The sequence below is a fragment of the Rutidosis leptorrhynchoides genome, chromosome 8 (assembly GCF_046630445.1).
Source record: "Rutidosis leptorrhynchoides isolate AG116_Rl617_1_P2 chromosome 8, CSIRO_AGI_Rlap_v1, whole genome shotgun sequence".
NCBI lineage: Eukaryota > Viridiplantae > Streptophyta > Magnoliopsida > Asterales > Asteraceae > Rutidosis > Rutidosis leptorrhynchoides.
This window is the reverse complement of record NC_092340.1, coordinates 346493378-346507826: the sequence shown is the minus strand read 5'-3', so window position 1 is coordinate 346507826 and position 14449 is coordinate 346493378.

Here is a 14449-nt window from a genome sequence, read left to right as displayed (position 1 = left end):
GGTTAATGGATGGATGTGCAAGTTATTGGTGTCGATGGAAAACCCACTGCCATTCGGGCATGGGTGTCCATCTCAAACTAACTTCTTTTCTTGTTGTGCAGGTCGCCTACGATCCTAGTAGAAATACCTGGATTGTTGATAGTGGGGCGTCCCGGCACATGACAGGAAACATGTCCTTACTTTCTAATGTCAAGTCAGTAAATGGAGGATCTGTTTCTTTTGCAGGAGATGAAGGAGGTTTTATTACAGCTCAGGGTGTGATTTCTAATGCTAATGTTAGTTTTGATAAAGTGAATTTTGTGAAGCAGATGTCAAATAATCTGCTGTCAGTTTCGCAAGTAGCAGATAAAAAACATAAGGTTGCTTTTGATGATCAAAGATGCTACATTTTGAAGAAAGAGTATGTAATACCGGAAGAGATGATTCTTATGACAGCTCCCAGAAATAAAGACTTGTATATTTTGGATATGTCAACAGCCCATGTTAAAGCTGCAACAGGTCATCAAGCTTTCATATCCAAAGCTACAGAACAAGAATCAATTTCATGGCACAAGCGTATGGGTCATTTGAGCTTGAGAAAGATGAACAATCTTGTTCATAATAATCTGATTGAGGGAGTAAATGTTAAGAGTTTTCAAATTCTTGAAGGATGTCTTCCGTGTAAGAAAGGCAAACAAACTAAAAAGTCACATGCAATAAAGAAACATCATTCAATTATTGTTCCTCTAGAGTTGTTACATATGGATCTTTTTGGTCCGATTAATCGAACAAGCATCTCTGGAGATTCATATTGTTTGGTAGTGACTGATGAATACTCACGATACTATTGGGTAGTGATGTTAAAGAAGAAGTCTGACACGTTTGAAAATATAAAGTTGTTGTTTTTGAAGCTGGAATCTTTGTACAAGTTAAAGGTTAGGAAGACTCGAACAGATAATGGTACTGAATTCAAGAATCAGCAGATGGAGAGTTTCTGCAACGAGAAAGGCATTCAATAACAGTTCAGTCCAGCTTATACTCCGCAATCAAATGGTGTTGCTGAAAGACGTAACAGAACGTTAATTGAAACTGCGAGAACTATGTTAGCCGATTCAAGTTTACCGGTTAAATTCTGGAGTGAAGCTGTGGCTACAGCATGTTATACAATGAACCGATTGTTAGTAGTCAAGAGACATGGAAAGACTTGCTATGAATTGCTACATAAAAGGAAGCCTAACATTAAACATTTCGAACCCTTTGGTGCAATGTGTTCAATCATGATACGAGATACTGGAGGAAAATTTAATCCTAAGGCTGTTCCTGGTATATTTCTTGGTTATGGGAATCTAAACAAAAGAGTTTTCAACACTGTATCTAAACGTGTTGAAGAACATTTCGAAGTAGATGTTCAAAGAAATGCTGCTATTCCTGCTGGGAAAGGTTTTTCATGGCAGTTTGATTATGAAGATTTGTTTAAGTCCTTTGGTCTTCCGTCTGTTGCTACTGATGATGAAGTTATTGCAAGATTGCTGAATGAAATGCAGACATCTCCATCACAAATGGTTCCGCAATCACAAACGGGACCACAACATCACACAGTGCCGCAACAACAACTTGTTCAAGATGATGAAGAATCCGGTAATTATCAAGATGATCCATCTTATGATGGATCTGATTCTGAAGAGGAGTCATAACCTATAGACAGTGGCGAAAGTGTTCATAATATGCCACAAACTGTAGAAGTTCAGGAAGAACAACCAGAACCTGAAGGTGTTTGTAGATCATCACGAACAGCTGTCCTTCCTCGATACTTAGATGATTTTATTGTTGATTCGAAAGGAGTTTCTGGAGCACCATCAAATGATGCCTCAACGTCTGAAAATCGGAAAGCTTCAACTAAAAATGTTATGCAAGCTTTCTATTCTTCACTAAATAGGTCAGGCAAACTCTTCTTACATGCATATTCATGCTTTGTGTGTCAAATTGAACCAAATTCTGTTGAGGAAGCTCTTCTTTATGATGATTGGGTAAATGCCATGCAAGAAGAGCTTTTGCAATTCAAGCATTTAGGAGTATGGAAACTAGTGACTCCGCCTCATGGTTGCAAACCTTATGGGCTTCGATGGGTATGGAAGAATAAAAAAGACGAGCAAGGTATTGTAATTCGAAATAAAGCTAGACTGGTTGTGAAGGGATATCAACAGATCCCTGATATAGATTATGATGAAGTATTTGCACCAGTGGCTAGACTTGAGGCAATTCGAATATTTTTGGTATTCGCATCTTTTAAAGGCTTCAAGGTCTATCAAATGGATGTCAAAAGCGCCTTTTTGTACGGGACTCTCAATGAGACCGCGTTTGTTAAGCAACCACCGGGTTTTACACATCCACACTCTCCAGAAAAGGTATATCGTCTAGAAAAAGCACTGTATGGGCTTCATCAAGCTCCAAGAGCGTGGTATGGTAAGTTGTCCAACTATATGATTGATAATGGTTTCAGAAGAGGTGTCATCGATCAGACACTTTTCATCAAAGAAAAGGGCAAGCATATAATGCTAGTACAGGTGTACGTGGATGATATTATCTTTGGATCTACAGATAAGACGATGGTGGATGATTTTGAGGAGGTAATGCAGAAACGGTTCAAGATGAGTTCAATGGGAACTATCAAATTCTTCCTTGGTATTCAGGTTGTACAAACAAATCAGGGTATCTTTTTACATCAGACAAAATATGTATTAGATATTCTGAAAAGATTCAAAATGGAAGATGAACGTACTGCAAGGACGCCGCTATCAGTGAATCACGGGATTACACCGGATAAGGAAGGTGATAAGGTTGATCAAACCTTATATAGAGCCATCATTGGTTCGTTGATGTATCTGACAGCGTCTCGCCCTGATATCATGTTCGCAGTTTGTTTATGTGCTCGCTATCAAGCAAATCCGAATGTACATCATTTGCTTGTGGTGAAAAAGATTATGCGTTATTTAAAGCAAACTCCGAATTTGGGCCTATGGTATCCCTGTGATAATGATTTTGTACTGACGGCTTATAGTGATTCCGACTATGGTGGATGCAAGAAAGATTTTAAGTCAACATCAGGAGGTTGTCAATTCCTTGGAATCAGACTAGTTACATGGCATTGCAAGAAGCAGACAGCAGTGGCCTTGTCCACTTGTGAAGCTGAATACATTGCTGCAGCAAGGTGTGCATCTCAGGTTGTGTGGATACAACATCAGCTTCGTGACTACGGTTTGAATATTTCTAACACTCCTATTTTTGTTGATAATTCTGCTGCCATAGCTGTTACGAAAAATCCTGTGAATCATTCTAAGACCAAACACATAGGGATTAAATACCATTTTATTCGAGACTGTTATGAGAAAAGGCTAATTGATGTTGTCCAAATTGGCACAACTACGCAAAGGGCTGATCTTTTCACAAAAGCTTTTGATAAACCACGTTTTGATTTCTTGTTAACTGAGTTAAGTGTCAAAATATTGTCAGATGTCGTTCCTGACGAAGAGACCAAAGAGTAACTTCATTTTGTGTGCTCTGCATGCATAGCTGTATATACTGTGTTCTTATATTTTTTCCTTTCTGATTGTTTCTGTATGTTTAAAATCCAAAAACAAAAAAGATTTTAGATTTTTAGTATTTTAGGGGGAGTAATGAATGCAACATCAGATTTTCAGAAGAAAAAAAAAACGAGTTTGATCTAAATAAAAAATGGGATACGGACTTAATCATAGAATGAGATGATCATAATCACAATCATGTAAATATCTTGATAAGGAACTCATGGAAAGGTTTACAGCGGTTGAGGGTAGTCACTTAATTACCACAGGTGCATACTTTAAAGAAAATTGTTGAGGAAATCAACAAAAGGTGAGGGTATCCCCTATCATGACGTATAATCTAGAATCACATGATGTAGAATATCCCCAAGCAAATTCCAAATTGCTGCAACATTGAGTCTCACGACTAATTGGGATATTCAAGCGATCAATAAGCATTGAAAATGTTCTGATTGACTGTCCATACCGACTTCTATCAAACTTTAATTCTTGAATCGTACCTAAACTCCAAAATAGTAAGTTTATCTCAATGAGAGTGTCTTTCCTGTGAACGGGTTGAAAAGTGTGGTTCTATATTACAGACAGTCCATGAATGAATGATTTAAGTTAATTGATACACAAATGAAGAAAAGAGATCTTCATCGCAAGGAAGTCAATTCGAGAACTAAATCAAAGTCAAGACTGCAATGTGTTGTTAAAAAAAAAAAAAAAATTTAATGGCACATTGCATATCAAGTTATTATATCATGAAAACAGAAGTGAAGTCATGGAAGACGAAAATATCAAGGTCAAGATAATGATGAAATCGAGAAGAGAAGTCTTTCTAAGAATACTAATGAGTGTGAAGATTACCAAGAAGAACTTAAATCATTCATACTTCAACAAAACCATTCTATTGGACTTATTATCATTGTCTGTGATATGGGGCTGTGCCCATTAAGGCCTAGACAGCGAAAGATGTTTTCAGAGAGATATTCTGAATACTCACTCATTAAGAAAGCTAAGACTTTCATTTTGTTTCCTCTAATAACTTTAATAATAAAGAAGGAATGAGATTGATAGCAGTTGGTTGATTGCATGATTGATAGAATATTGAATATACTATGAGATCCATCAGAATCATATGAATTGAAAAGTATACGTTACGATAGAAGCTAATGGCTGACAGGGATATTCCAAAATTACTATGAGAACCTTCCTGTTCAATTGGACCTAACGTATGTGTTTGTGGTAACGGAAAGCGTCAATAGACTTGTGCTCAATTGACTACCTAAAAAATCGTGCGATCTCACATTGATGACCGAGTCTGTGATTGAATATAACATAGCAATATGTTAAAGTAAATAATTAACTTGATCATCAAAATGTCTAAGAGGAAAGTCTGTAAAAGGTTAATGAAAATAGAAACCATGTTAAGGTCAATTTCTCTGTTATTGTTTGCTTTTATTTGTGAAATTTTGTGTACATATTGTTGTCTGAATGTTGATTGAACATGTAAACATTTTGATAATTTAGCTTCCTTAGGTTTATGACTTACAGAAACTGCTTCCTGTAAATAACATGTTCTATACCATACAATCTTGGATCTTTCTTAACCTTGATCATTGACTTTCTGACATGAATTGTACTTCATTTGCATGTTTATTGTTATAAGTTTTAAAATCCTAAAAACTACAAAAAGATTTTTCAGTGTGTTGATATTTATTTTGAAAATACAAAAACATTTTACTTGTTTGCTTATGTGAATATGTGTATATTTCCTTGAAGTTACAAATTGTGTCTCGACGTCAAAAAGAAACGAACTACACATCTAAAATCTTAAACTTGTTCAAGTCTTCAAAATGAAAATATTGTGCGTGTAAAATCAGCCAGTGGAAGTGAATAGAAGGAATTATCGGGGTTTCTAAATCGAAAAACTATTTTATGAAGGGAAAAGATAGTCGACCGATTTATAACATAACTCGGTCGATGGTGAACAAAGTCGACCGACTTACTCGTTTTCCACAATGTCGATCGTTTATTAAGTATGTCGACCGATTGTCACATATGTCGGCCGACATAATCCTATAGTCGACCGACTGTCAAGCTGGGTATAAAAAGGCCTCAGACGGCCGATTTTCTTTATTTCGTGCGATTGTGTTGATTTACCAAAAAATTCGAACTTTGCAAGGAAGAGCTTTTGATCGTGTTTTTCATATACATCTTTGAATTGTGATTCCAGCGCCGTTAACCAATCTAGGTAATTCTTTTTAAATCGAAAGTTATTGAAGTTTTCTTGTTTATTTTTCATTTTCGATTAAATTTGTGTGAATTAGGATCTGTTAGAGTTAGTTGATGACTAGATCATGTATATCGGCTTTCTCTGGATCTTTATTAGTCTTTGATTGAAACAAAACACAATAAAATCGATGGATTTGAGTTTAGATCTGCGTTTTTGCTTCGTTAGACAATCGACCGATTGACTTCCTAAGTCGACCAATTTACCGTATGTCGGGCGACTTTATAAGTCGATCGATTTATATAAATGTCGGTCGACTGTCCTTGAAAATCGACCGACTTATATTGTATGTCGACCGATTGTTTTTCCTTGTATTTTTTTCCCTTATGTTTTTCGATTTAACGCTTTTCGATTATTGTATATATGTTTGTATAGCAGAATCAATGGCTCAACTGGGTAGTCCAGTGAACGAAGACGTACATGAGGAAGAGGTGATTCTGTCCAAGAATCTTCCAGGCCTGACGGCAAGCGAAAATGCCAATCTAGAGGCATGTCTAAACGAGGAAGGACCTGAAGCAAAGGAAGGCTTCGTTGATATTATCAAATTCTTGAAAAGGTCCAGGATTCATACTGCAATAACTCTAGAATGCAAGGCATACTACTCACACCAACGAGAATTCTGGAACAATGCATCTATTGTCACTGAACAAGGAAGGAAGGTGATACGAAGCAGCGTTGGTGGTATAATTGTGAAGATCTCGGTACAGACAGTTCGTGAAGACTTAGGTTTTCCAGATGATGATTCTATGCCAGTCACACTGATGTGGATACTCTGGTGATCCGATGAAAGGTGCTGTTAAGAGAACTCGATTCTGTCATCAATACAAATACCTAACCTTGGTGTTGTTGAGATGCATGAGTCCTATGGTAGGCGGTTTTGATGAGCTGAACGAGACTTATAGCTCGATGTTTGCAGCGCTAGTTCTTCATGCGGACTTCAATTTCTCCGAAGTGATTTTCAGAAGCATGTTGGTGAACGTGAAAAAGAAAAGCCACTTAATGTTTCCTAGGTTCTTGCAGGTGATGATTGAAAAACAAGTGCAAGGATTGAATAAGGTTTGGGAGGATGAGATTAAGCTAAATCATCTGAACGATTTGACTTTCAATCGAGTCAAGCAAAAGAGAGGTCCAGATGAACCATTCAAGAGATTGGTTGGCCACCTCGCCAATGACAATGATGTATGTCCACCAGGTACTGCCTGTCGTCATGAGAACAGTACGTCTGGTAATGAAGATGACATCGTCGCAGTTGGTGAAGACGATCAAGAGGTTAATCAGCCACCACCAGTTGTTACAACTGAACAGATACTGGTTGATGAAGATGATGAAGGAGATGACTTTGACCCTGATCAATTCGAGCTGAGAAAGCGAAAACACTCTGAGGGTCCTTCAGTTACGACAAAGCCGAAGCAGAGGCGAATAAGATTCATTAAAAAGGCAAAGAGGACTGAGTCATCTTCAGCTACTGAACAGCGACAATCACAACCACAACAACAACCTTCAGCTGCTGCTACTCAAGAAACACGTGCTGAAACTGATACAGGAGTTCATGCTGCTGCATCCACGACTGTTATTACACAAGATGCTGCGGTTTCTATATTAAGTGAGAAGGTTGTCAATATGGCTTCTGAATTTGAAAAATTTATAGAAAAAGCTGATGAACGAGAGAGAAGAAAGGATGCTGAGATTGCCAAACTGACTGATAATGCTAAAAACGAACATATATTTCATAGCATTATTCCTCAAGAAAGACAAGCTTTTAGTTGCAATTGTTCTATTTACAAGTGATATTTGTTTAAATAATAAAAGGTGAATACAAAAGACAGATTCGACGAATTGAAGACGCAAAAGACCAAAAAGCTCAAAAGTACAAAATACAATCAAAGAGGTTCCAATTATTGATAAGAAACGTCTCGAAATTACAAGAGTACAAGATTCAAAACGCAAAGTACAAGATATTAAATTGTACGCAAGGACGTTCGAAAATTCGGAACCGGGACCAGAGTCAACTCTCAACGCTCGACGCAACGGACTAAAAATTACAAGTCAACTATGCACATAAATATAATATAATGTTTAAATAATTCTTATAATTATTTATATATTATATAAATAAAATAAACCGTCGGCAAGAAAGACTCCAAACTGGAGTGAGCTGTATTTACAAACTCCGCGACTCGCGGAGTTTGAAGGCAAAAAGGGCCGCGAGTCGCGGAGTACCCCTGAACTCAATTCCCTATAAAGCCAACCGAATTCTGATCATTTTTACACATCAATATATCCATCTATCTCTCTCTATCTATATCGTAATATTTATATTTATAATTTATATTTTAATTTTAATTTTAATTATAATTCTAATAATAAGGGTATGTTAGCGAATGTTGTAAGGGTGTAAGTCGAAATTCTGTCCGTGTAACGCTACGCTATTTTTTAATCATTGTAAGTTATGTTCAACCTTTTTAATTTAATGTCTCGTAGCTAAGTTATTATTATGCTTATTTAATCCGAAGTAATCATGATGTTGGGCTAATTAATAAAATTGGGTAATTGGGCTTTGTACCATAATTGGGGTTTGGACAAAAGAACGACACTTGTGAAAATTAGACTATGGGCTATTAATGGGCTTTATATTTGTTTAACTAAATGATAGTTTGTTAATGTTAATATAAAGATTTACAATTGGGCGTCCCTATAAATTACCATATACACTCGATCGGACACGATGGGCGGGGTATTTATATGTACGAATAATCGTTCATTTAACCGGACACGGGAATGGATTAATAGCCACTAGAATAATTAAAACAGGGGTGAAATTATGTACAAGGACATTTGGTATAATTGATAACAAAATATTAAAACTTGGGTTACACTCAGTCGACATCCTGGTATAATTATTAAACAAAGTATTAAAAACTTGTTACAGTTTAAGTCCCCAATTAGTTGGAATATTTAACTTCGGGTATAAGGATAATTTGACGAGGACACTCGCACTTTATATTTATGACTAATGGACTGTTATGGACAAAAACCAGACGGACATATTAAATAATCCAGGACAAAGGACAATTAACCCATGGGAATAAACTAAAAATCAACACGTCAAACATCATGATTACGGAAGTTTAAATAAGCATAATTCTTTTATTTCATATTTAATTTCCTTTATTTTATATTTAATTGCACTTCTAATTATCGCAATTTTTTATTGTTATTGTATTTAATTGCACTTTTAATTATCGTACTTTTTAATTATCGCAAGTTTATTTTATCGCACTTTTATTCGCAATTTCATTATCGTTATTTACTTTACGCTTTAAGTTAAGTCTTGTATTTATTTGTTACTTTACATTTGGTTTTAACTGCGACTAAAGTTTTAAAATCGACAAACCGGTCATTAAACGGTAAAAACCCCCCTTTATAATAATAATAATATTACTTATATATATATTTGTATTTTTATAAAAGTAAACTAATATAGCGTTAAGCTTTGTTTAAAGATTTCCCTGTGGAACGAACCGGACTTACTAAAAACTACACTACTGTACGATTAGGTACACTGCCTATAAGTGTTGTAGCAAGGTTTAAGTATATCCATTCTCTAAATAAATAAATATCTTGTGTAAAATTGTATCGTATTTAATAGTATTTTCTTGTAAAAATTAATAGTATTTTATATACACCTCGCGAAACATCAAGTTATTTTTGGCGCCACTGCCGGGGATTCGCTTAAAAGCCGGAAGCGCAACGCTAATATAAAAAAAAAAAAAAAGATTTTTAGTTTACTTTTATTAAAATTCGTTTTTATAAAAATACGTTTTAAATATTCAAAAATATTAAAAGAAAAACAAAAATATAAATATTTTTAGGAGTTTGATAAATATTTAAGTTTTATAAAGTTTCTTTAACTTATAAAAATATAAGTTTTATTTAATTTATTTTATAAATATATTTTATAAATATAAAACCGAAAAAATATATATATATATATAAATCTAGTTTTACGATTTTTATTTTTAAAATTATAAAGTAATTCTATTTTTATTCTAATTTTTAAAATATAAGTTTTTTATTATATAAAAATATTTAGATTTTAAAACAGAAAAATATAAAACAGAAAAAAAACGTCAAATTTCAAAACTGTACCAGAGTTGAATTCTGGAACCCCGCGACTCGCGGGGTTTGCAGCTTCGAGAACCGCGACTCGCGGAGCCGTCTGACACAGCTGACCATAAGCCCTAATCTGCATTTAATACGGGGTATTTATTATTATTATTAACTTTAAAACCTAATTAGGTTATTTATATTAAATTAATTAATTTAGTTTTATTTATTATTTGTATTATTTAGTTTAATTAGTTTATTTAAAGTTTAAAATTAATAGTTTTAATAAATAAATAATATAAAAATAATATTTTTATAAAATTTGTACTTTTTATAACTTTTTGTATATTTTTATATTTTGTCCCTTTTTAATTGTTTTAGCGTAATATTTGTATTTTTAGCTCATATTTAGTTTTAAACTTAGTTTTTGCCATAGTTATTTTTACTTCTAGATTTTTAGGCTTTGCCGTAAAATCCCTTAAGTGCTTTTTCTTTAGACTAAGATTTAGGTGCGTTAGAATTTTGCGACGCCTTTTTAAGTTTTAGTTTCTTTTTAAGTTATTTCCATTTGGGACTTAGTTTTTCCTGTAAGCTTTAATATTTTTAGACGACTTTTACCTATGCATCAATTATCATTCCAATTAGTAATCTCAATTTGCGATTATAATTTTAAGTTAGTTGTAGTAATAAGGTTAGGTTAGTCAAGTATTTTTAAGTTTTATAAGTTTCTTTTATTTTTCCGTCACCTTTTATTTGTCAACCATTTTTCTTTTTCGACCTTTTTCGACGAACTCTTTTTCTTTCTTATTTCTCGCTATTCTAGTTTTAGGACATAGATTTTTATTCTACTTCTTATCTAAATTTCTTAAAATTACGAAAATTTATTTTAAGTGGTTAAATTAATAGACATCAAAATTTTCTGGTTCGTAGTAATAGTTGGATTTGTACGTGGACCGGGTTATTGGAGCCAAACAGTCCTCAATTATATTGAGACCAAACGAATCCTGCCCCTCTGCTGCATCTTTTGGCTATTCGAAACGTGGGCAAAATCAGAAAAGTCTATTGATTGGATAACTTATTATAATTTTTCTTTCCTTTTAAAAACTAATAGGATATTCAGTGAATGCACCGAGCAAGACGTTCACCACCTTTTGTACGTTCACCACCTGTAACTAGATCAAGACATTTAGCAAATATTACTGCCGTTGATTTTTCTTTAGAATCGTCATCCAGTCGACCAAGTACTCCAATTCAAATTTCCGATAATCCATTTTTTGAACCCGACCTCACAATTGAGAATCCGGAGAATATTCAGGAACGATTCGTAGATCCTGAACCACTAAACTTTCCTCCGGAACCACCAATCATTCAAACAGAGATTGTTGAGGAACGAACCATTAAATCAGAATCCTCTAGTGATTCCGATTCAACAAATTCAATTATGGAGAATCTGGAACCTTTAAGTATGGAAGACCGAATGAGAGCTAAACGCACTGGCCAAGGTCACGCAATTACTCATCCAGACATTAATGCGCCAGATTATGAAATCAAAGGACAAATTCTACACATGGTGACTAATCAATGCCAATTTAGTGGTGCGCCGAAGGAAGATCCAAATGAACATCTACGTACCTTTAATAGGATCTGCACACTATTTAAAATCCGAAAAGTGGAGGATGAACAGATATATCTCATGTTATTTCCCTGGACTTTAAAGGGAGAAGCCAAAGATTGGTTGGAATCGTTACCTGAAGGGGCGATTGATACATGGGATGTTTTAGTTGAAAAATTTCTTAAACAATTCTTTCCTGCATCTAAAGCCGTAAGACTTCAAGGAGAAATTGTTACGTTTACACAGAAGCCGAATGAAACTCTATATGAGGCGTGGACAAGATTTGGAAAGTTATTAAGAGGATGTCCGCAACATGGTTTAGACACCTGTCAAATAGTACAAATATTCTACCAAGGATGCGACATCACTACAAGGAAAGACATAGATATAGCAGCTGGTGGTTCCATTATGAAGAAAACTGAAACTGATGCTTATAAAATTATTGATAACACTGCTTCCCACTCACATGAGTGGCACCAAGAAAAAGATATCGTTAGATCATCTAAAGCAGCTAGAGCCGATTCTAGCCATGGCTTAGATTCCATTTCCGCAAAGATAGATGCTGTGGAGAGACGAATGGAAAAGATGACTAAGGATATTCACTCAATACGAATTAGTTGTGAGCAGTGTGGAGGACCACATTTGACAAAAGATTGTCTCAGTATTGAATTAACAATGGAACAAAGAGAGAATATTTCATACATAAACCAAAGGCCTGGAAATAATTATCAGAATAATTATCAACCGCCAAGACCGATTTACAATCAAAACCAGAACTATAACCGAAATATTCCATACAACAACCAACAAGGTCCTAGCAATCAACAAGTATCCAATAATACTTACAACCAGCAAAGACCTAATTTTCAAAGCAAACCACCACAACAAACCGATGATAAAAAGCCGAATTTAGAAGATATGATGACGAAGCTAGTTGAAACTCAAACGCAGTTTTTCACATCTCAAAAACAAACCAATGAACAAAATGCTCAAGCATTTAGAAATCAACAAGCTTCTATTCAAAATCTGGAACAAGAAGTAAGTAACCTAGCAAGGTTAATAGGTGAAAGAAAACCGGGAAGTCTACCTAGTGATACAAATGCTAACCCCCGAAATGAAACAGCTAAAGCCATTACCACAAGAAGTGGTACAACACTTAAACCACCTGAAATACCTGTAACTTCTGATGAAGCTATTCCTACTCCACAAGAACCACAACCTGATCAAGATAAGGAAAAAGAACCGGTAGTTGAAAAGGTTAATGAAGATAACACAGTTAAGGATAAACCTTATGTTAAACCATACCAACCACCACTTCCTTACCCGAGTAAAATGAAGAAAGAGAAACTTGAAGCCGAGCAATCCAAATTCTTGGATATGTTTAAACAGATAAATGTAAATCTTCCTTTCATTGATGTGATTTCAGGAATGCCTAGATATGCTAAATTCTTGAAAGATCTAATCTCAAATAGAAAGAAAATGGAAGAACTCTCGGCTGTTACTATGAATGCTAATTGTTCAGCAGTGCTGTTGAATAAGATACCAGAAAAACTATCTGATCCAGGAAGTTTCACAATTCCATGTTTTCTGGGTAGTCTCAGTTCAATAGAAGCATTAGCAGACTTAGGTGCTAGTATAAATCTAATGCCGTATTCACTATACGCTAAACAAGACCTTGGAGAATTGAAACCAACCAGAATAAGCATACAACTAGCCGATAGATCAATAAAATATCCTAGAGGGATAATGGAGAACATGCTAGTTAAAGTTGGTACTTTAGTATTTCCAGTAGATTTTGTTGTTTTGGACATGGAAGAAGATTCTCAAGTTCCTCTCATATTAGGAAGACCATTCTTAAACACGGCTAAAGCAATGATAGACGTGTTCGGTAAGAAATTGACCCTCAGTATAGAGGATGAGAGTGTTACCTTTTCAGTTGATAGAGCAATGCAACAACCACAATCTGCAGATGATACATGTTATTATATTCAAACTATAGATGCACATGCAGAATTATTAGAAGAATTTCCAGAATTACAAGGAACAGGAGAATGTTCTTTAGGAGAAGGTAATGAATCAATTGATGAAGCTGAAATGTTAGCTACACTTATAGCTAATGGATATGAACCAACAACAGAAGAAATTCAAATGCTAAAAGAAGAAGACAGATATCGATACAAATCATCAATAGAAGAACCTCCGAAATTAGAGTTAAAGCCACTTCCAAACCATTTGGAATACGCTTATTTACATGGTGAATCTAAATTACCTGTAATAATATCGTCTTCTCTTACTGAAAATGAGAAATCACAACTCATTTCTGTGTTGAAAGCTCATAAACCAGCCATTGCATGGAAGATTCATGATATTAAAAGAATAAGTCCTTCGTATTGCACACATAAAATCCTTATGGAAGAAGGTCATAGAACGTATGTGCAACGCCAACGAAGACTAAATCCTAATATGCAAGATGTAGTTAAGAAAGAGATTATTAAACTGCTAGATGCAGGTTTAATTTATCCAATCTCTGATAGTCCATGGGTAAGCCCAGTACAATGCGTGCCTAAGAAGGGTGGCATGACTGTCATTACAAATGAGAAAAATGAGCTTATTCCTACTAGGACTGTAACAGGATGGCGTGTGTGTATTGATTATAGAAAATTAAATGACGCCACCAGAAAAGATCACTTTCCCTTACCTTTCATAGATCAAATGTTGGAAAGATTAGCCGGAAATAGTTACTATTGTTTTCTAGATGGATTTTCCGAATATTTTCAAATTCCAATAGCACCCGAGGACCAAGAGAAAACCACATTCACGTGCCCTTATGGTACTTTTGCTTACAAACGCATGCCATTTGGACTTTGTAACGCCCCTGCAACCTTTCAAAGG